Below are 7,605 nucleotides of genomic sequence, written 5' to 3'. Positions count from 1 at the left end.
GGCACCTGTGGACCATCCAGTGGCTTGCTGCATGTGGTGAACAGGGTTGGGTGGCCAGTGGGGGTTCAGTGAGTGGTGCATGGGGCAAGTGGTAGTGAATTTGCCCATCCCTAGTGATGAGTTAGGAGGGTGTGAGCCTCAGGACGGAGATACGGCTTACCTTCCACAACTGGGAGACCTGACCTTGACGGAGGGCTGTGCTTCTCAACCAGGGACGTCTTCCATGGGAAGGAGCAGCCGGGGGAGCAGTCTGCAGGGGAGGGGGCTTCTGGGCTGTGTCCTAAAATGCATCATCAGCTAAAGAGGGTGGTGGAACGGAGGTGTCTGGTGAGGCGCGGCACACAGTTGTGAGCTGGGTTTCCCTGACAGGATCGAATGTCTGATAGTGATCTTTAGAGGCCGCTCCCCTGTATTTAAACAAGAGCAACAGACAGTAGGGTTTTCTGGAAGCAATGTCTTTCTGACCTGGGAAGCTTCCTTGTATTCCTTCTTTCATGGAACTATAAACCCGTTTGGACTTGTCCTGTATGCTGAACCCAAGTCTGTTTGGGTCTTTTGTTGGGAAACCCTGAAATTGGTCCTGCTTAAGAAACTACATTGTCATCTGTTCTCTGCTGATCATTATTAGGACTGTAAAGGCTGAAAGCCAGTTACCGGAATTATGGCAATAAAACTTTACTGAAACTTGAGCCTCAGTATTGGGAGATCAGGATTAGACACTGTTCAGCCTGCTGCCCAGGTGCTAAGTGGTGATGGGCAGCCGTTCTTATTATTTTATCTTTAAACTGGAATTGGACAGACAGGAGAGCCCTTCAAACAGGGTATGCCTTCCAGTAGAGGAACATAGGAAGCTGCCTTATACTGAGTCAGACCATGGGTCCATCTAGCCCAGTATTGTTGGCACTGACCGGCAGCAGTGGCTCTCCAGGGATTCAGGCAGGATTCTTTCCTTGCCCTACCTGGAGAAGCCGGGGATTGAACCTGGGACCTTCTGCAGGCCAAGCATGTGCTCTGTCACATTGAGCTATGGCCCCTCTATGGTCCTCTGGCAGCCCTTCAAATAGAGGACTCTCTGTCAAAGAGGACATATAGCCACCCTGTAAACCTGTATGGTTGAGAAAACCTCTGACGTTTTCCAGCCTCCTGGGGGAAAAAATGAGGGCAGACCCAGTTTGAGGCCAAGGTGAGATCCTGATTTGGGAGAGATAATTCTCAGTCTTTCCATTCCCCACCCCCACCATCCCAGTAGTGTACTGGGATTCCCAGTACAGACTGAATGCTCCCAGCCTCTTTCCAGGGACCAAGGATGCCGGCAGCCACCTCCACCATTTTCTTGTCTCAAACCCACACAGGACCAATTAGATGGACCTCATGCAAATGGACCTGACTGCCAGACACTTCTAATGGGCTGCTTTTTGCAATGAGAAGTGTCTGTCCCAAAGGAATACGCATTTTGTGTTGCAGTCCCTCCGCCAGACTTCCAGTTGAGTGACAGCTTGTGGTATAGCACTATAATGAGGTTGGGCAATTGTTTTGAGGTCCATTGTTTTTCTGAATGGTTAAGGACTCAGGCTTCCTTCCTTGTTTGTTTGTTTTCCCAGATGATCCTCCACACACTGGGTTGCTTTAATTGCTGGATAATTAAGCTTTTTATGGATTGAGGGGGTGGGAATGATTTGGGTGGTAAACTGAGTTCTATTTCTGCACAAAGTCAACAAAAAGACGGGTCACAGGACTGTCGGCTTGCATCCCAACATGGGTCATGTGCCTTTAACAGCTGTGAGACTGCCAGAAATTCAACAGGTGCAACTCTCTGTAGCACGGGTATTGAATCTCTTTCAGCCAGAGGGCTGAAATCCATTTGGAGGAGCTCTGGGGGGGGGGCACATTCCAGTGGTAGGGGGGACTGAAGGCAAAAGGGGGCTGAGCCAAAATACCAGCATATTGTAGCTTAAAGCTCTTACTTTCTACCACTAGGCCTTAGGAGAGGCATTTCAACCTTTTAGAATGGGGGAAAACTGCACAAAGCTGGGAAACCACCAAATGGTTGGTGGTTAGAGGAAAGGGAGTGGGGAAGGCAGCATGGTCATCTGGGAACCTGCAGGGCTGGACTGGACTCCAGGTGTGCCAGATTTGGCCCTCTGTCCTAAGATTCTGCACCCCTGTTCTATAGCATAGAGCTGTAAAGATGGGTAAGACTTTGCCTGCTGACGTTCTGCCTGTCAAACAATTATTGAAGGTACTGGTGAGAAGGGAAAAGTGCCCTAAATGATTCAGATTCCTGCAACAAGAACAAAATCAAATAGGTATATAGTGCACTGTAATCTGATGTGCAAAATGTAAGGCATAATATCTCCTTTAGATTCATGGCTGTGATACAAAGGAGGAGCAAAGCGAAGTCCAAATAATAAGTGCACAGTTGCCAACACCTGAATGTCAGGAAGATATAAGTTTAGGATCCTTTCCAAGGTCTGCAACGCCCTATACTCTTATCTAGGTTGATAATCTAGCTGATACATATAGAACAGGTGTTCATCTTTACATTCATTTGGAAAAGAACCCTATGTATAAAATATTACATGCTGCCATGCTTCCCCCCCCTTCACAGCTGGAATGAGCATTTAAGCCAGTTCTGCTTAGTTTGTAAAATCTACTTTTAACCAACTTGCAACTGACCTCCTGCAAAGCTAACTGGCAGAGGAGCTCTTGTAAAGTGTTTTGGCTTGGTCTCACATCCCACTTCTAGTTCTTACAAGCTTACCGAGCGTAACTGGGTCTTGAGGAGGGACTCTCCAAAGAGGAAAGGCAGCTGGCTTGGCGAATAGCAAGCACAGTGCTATTATAGTCAAGGGTATCCATGTGGTGAAAGGTATGGAGATAGAAGAAAACAAAGGAGGGGAATAAGAAATGGTTTCTTTAAAATAAAGCTCCCTTCAACTGGAGTGGGTTTTTATTTAAATTGATACATTGAAAAATATAAGTGCTCCATAACTTCCATATACGTACACCATTGGCATTATTCCACTTTTTACTGCTCTAAACGATTCATGAAAGATATTCCAACATTTAATATTATCCCGCTTTTTTTTACATCACAATTTTCTATACTGTTCCCAATATGGCTGAGCAGAGTCTTGCACTTATTGCCAAACATATTATATACACTCTGCTTCTCAATAAAACAACAGTTTTCCTGCCTTCTCTTACTCTGCCATAGTTGGTCAATTTACAGTGCAATCCTATGCATGTTTACTCAGGAATAAGTTCCACTGTGCTGCAGCCTTAGAGCTTTTCTACACAAGGCATTTATTGTGCACTTGTGATTCCTTACTCATGGTTGTTTATGAGTTCTTTAGATGACATTGTGATCCTCCAGTTTCACTTCTGTTTTTTAAGAGCACTTTCCCAGTTTTTTTTTTTTTTTAAGAGTGGGGAAGGTGGGGTATTATTTCTGAAAGTAAAAGAACTGCTTGTGTATTTATGTTATTCTGCTCTAGCACAGCACCACCTAGAGCTTATGTAGCAGAAATGCAGGAAATGAAAAGCTCTTGGATCTCAATTCTGTGATGAAACTGAAAGTAGATAGAGTGATTAACAGCCTCATGTAGAAAAGCTTTTAGGTTGCAATCCAATACACTAGTATGTAAACTTAGCTAGGAGCAAGTCCCACAGAAGTAAATGGAGCTTACTTCTGAGTAGACATATACAGGGTTGCTCTGTATCCATATCCCGGACTAAGAGCCATTCTGTATCAGATGGGGGGAGGAGGAAAGGGTGCTTCTTCCCCACTCCCATTTCTAGCTTACTGCCATCCTTGTGCTGGCAAGAAGTGGATAACCATTTCTAAGTCTTCAGAGGGTGCTACAGCTTTCAAATAACCAAAGCAGTGAATACAGTGGGAGGGCACTGCCCATCAACAAAAACAGATTTCCAAATACTCTCATCTTAGGACAATTCCAAAACATATGAATGATATCTGTTCCTAAATTGCCACATTTCCAACAAATATCACTGATCCTGCATATACATACGTCTCAATCTAGACAGAATTAAGTACCATCTGGATATGATTTTGTAAAGAACAACAATAAACTTTCCTTGAACTACATACAATATGTGATTTGGAGCACTGAGTTCCAAATCTAATTCCAAATATTTTCAGGTATTGCTCTCCCTATGCTCTTTCCCATTTTCCTTTGAAGTTACAAGATCCCATCTCCACTGTCATAACTAGTGGATATATCTGACTCAATATGCCTTTTAATTGATTACCAGCAAGAAGCAGCTCAAAACCGGTACAGTCTTTTTACCTGTAGTCTTTTACAGTGTATAAAGTTTACACACTTACCTGGGATTAAGGGTGCAATCCTATGCATGTTTAGACAGAGAGAAGGCCTATAACTCCCACCATGCCCCAGCCAGCAATGCTGGGTCTAAACATGCATAGGATTGCACCCTAAGTCCCATTGAACTTAATAGGGCTTACTTCTGAGTAGACATGCCTAGCGCTGTTCTGTTAAAGGGCCATATTTCCTAAGCAATTTATAAACAAAGTGCAATTGAAATGAGTTTTAAGTAGCTACCGTGAAGACGGGTTGATCATCATATTCTAGGACTTTTTCTTCCCACCAAATTGCTATTGCCCAGTGTTCCATCAATCTGATGCTGGAGACGGACAGGAGAGATACCTTGCACACGGTCCCAGGGAATTGGTTGTGGTGCCTCTCCTCCAGAGAGGAACTGCCTAATGAGGGAAAGGAAGAAAGGAGAAAACTGCAGTGGAACCACACTGTGGAGAAGCTTATCACACTAACAGTGTGAGTTTATGCATACGGCACTAAGAATGCCTTTTAGATGTGGCAGTTCTGAATGTTATCACCGTGATAAATGAAGCGAAAGACAGCTGTTTTCGGATCAAATGTGCTTCTGTGATCATTTCATCTCTTTCATTCAATATACAGATGCAAGACATTCCAGAACAGATTGAAGCATCAGTTGCCGATCCTGTGTTCGATCACACCCTTTTCAGACAGGAGTAAACTGAGAAGGTGGTTGCCATATGACCCGATGGAACGAATTGAGATAGCTCTGCCAGTAACCCCTTTGGGTGGAACTACATGTCATGTGCAACTGTGTCTAAGAAATAGGGATGTCAGAGAATTCCGCCACGGACTGAAATGGGATCGAATTCCCTTCAGTCAAGGGCCTCTTCTATTATGGCAGAGCAGCTGCAGAGCGGAGGGGGCAGGAAGGAGAAGGGTACAGCACCCTCTTCCCCCCAACTTCTGCATTCCAAATCTCCCCCTCTCAAAGCTCCTTTGGCCTCACAGAAGTGGCTGTTATGCTTCTTGGTATGTGCATTTGATTTGTAATTCTGTCCATAGGAGCCCCTCCTGCTCTGGCATTTGTGGGTGGGGTGGGGTGGGGGAGGTGGCTGCACATGAAACCGTTCCCAGAAAAGCAGGGACAGTGTGGCATGGAGGAAGCCATCGCCACGATAGCTTCACAGAGCACACAAAAAATTTCTGCCACACCGGCCGCAGGATCATGCATACTGTTGCTGGCAGGCAAAGGATGAGCCTTTGGGGGAATGTCTACTGTTCTTTTTTTTTTAAATCACCAACGTAGCGGTTCTCATTATGTCAATGTTATTATTGTACGCTGCCTTGGGAGGGCTCCTGTGCTGAAAGGCGGCCGAGAAAGATTTTAAATAAATAAAAATACATACATTTGCGACTGCTGGATCTGGGTGCAGGATGGGCTACAGGGGCTTGATGCGCATTGGATGCATGCGTGGACCCTGTAAAATGGCTGGATTGCACACACGACTGATTTCATTCATTCCACTGCAAGGGAATGGAGCATTCTGCAGCCCGGTGCAGGTGTGGTTTGGAAGAGGTGCTTGTGGAGTCCCACCTGTCCTGTGTGATGGGTAGGCCATACCCTCCCGATCAGTGTGTGCAGTCAGGTGCGATCGGCCCCCTGCCTGCCTCTGTTCTGCATCTAGGCTTCCAGCATCGTCTGTCCAGCAAAGCCAAGGCTTGCGCACATGCCAGCCTAATCATCCTCTGCAATTACCACCCCACAGCTGGAGCTCACTGTCACCTGCCTCCCAACCAATAGGAGACAGGATGCTGGTGTGGGGCTACCAGCTGTGTTCCCCTTGCATTGCCAAGTGTAGACTGGGAGGCAGCTGTGGCAGCCTTGGTGCCAACACTCTGCATCCAGCAGTGCCATATTGCTCCTCTTTCCCTCCCTGCTGAAAGGGGGAACCACCGGGTTAGGTACACATCTGTCAGGAACGTAGCACCATTGCTTGCCTGATGTCTGCTCTCCCCAGCATGGTGCTGCACTGTGGTCGCACTTCTTGCTAATGTCAGCCAGCCTCCAGCAGTTATATTGTTTCCAAGACTTGGGAGAATGACAGTGCCTGTCCATTGGCCAAACGGCCTCTGGAATACCGTCTTCTGCTCCGGGTGCTGCAGTTCAAGCTGGAAAGGGTTCCGACTCAGAGAAGAGCTCCCACAGGGACAGGCTGGAGGAACAGGTCCAGCAGCTCCACACTTACCACTGCACCAATTGATGCGTGAGAATGAGGGCCTTCAACCACCAAAGACAGCATTTGGGGATGGTGAATTGCCTCTCCTGAGGTTTAGTTAGTGGCTGTAAGCTACATTAGGCTGGTATTTTTGGCACTCACCCTTTGGGTCTTCAGCCCCCCCCCCCCCCCCCCCCGTGGAATGCAGCTCCCAAGAGCTTATCTGAAATTGAATCCATCCCTAGGGCTAAAAGGGGTTCCCTATCCCTGCTGTACTGTGTTAGGCTGCAGGTACAGGGCCAATAGGAAGCTGCAAGTGTGCTGCTCTGCCTAGCCTGCTGCCCTCACTAAGTCTCTTTACAAGCCAACATCTGGCTTTTTTACATGTCACTGAAAACACACTTAATCAAGCCATACTGAAATGAACACATTATATAATTTGGCAGAGTTTTAAAACTGGTCACTTCCTTACATCTCTCTGAGGCTGATGTTTGTGCTCCTTTCCAGGTTGTACCCAGGGGAGGTGTCTCTCTTGCTCCACCTTACTTACACTGCTGAGGGTTTGGTAAGAGCCCACAGATTTTAACCTCCCATGGACAAGCTTTCTCGCAAGCTCCCTGGAAAGAACACATCCTTGGAAGTTGACGTTTAGTCTCTCTTTATTGTGCCAGTGGTGAAATGGCTTTCAGAGGGGTCTTTTAAAGAGTCCTGCCAATCTAGATGCATGTGTTCCCCCTCCCCTCCCTGTAGGCAAGAGGAAATTGCACAGAGCAGGCATTTAGATGGTGTACTGAGAGCTCGAGTGGGAGAGCGGACCAGATCCCTGTGAATATGCAAATGGCTCTTAATGGTACATTAGTAACCCCTCTGGCTGCTACGTGCCATTAAAAATGATTGCTGAAATGACTGCTTTTAGAGAGGCATTATAGCTCCTCTCCCAGCTTTGCAAAATAGTACCTGCCTGATCCCATCAACCCTTCTGTGCTCAAAGAGGCATTCAGTCTGAGCAAGACTTTTCCGATTGCAGGGCTGGGCTTGCTTACCATGGGATACGTTTTCTTCAGTGC

This window comes from Heloderma suspectum, chromosome 2 (genome assembly GCF_057233095.1).
Source record: "Heloderma suspectum isolate Gila_16-S chromosome 2, 16-S_ref, whole genome shotgun sequence".
Lineage (NCBI taxonomy): Eukaryota > Metazoa > Chordata > Lepidosauria > Squamata > Helodermatidae > Heloderma > Heloderma suspectum.
The sequence above is the reverse complement of the archived record's forward strand: the minus strand, read 5'-3'. Positions refer to the sequence as shown.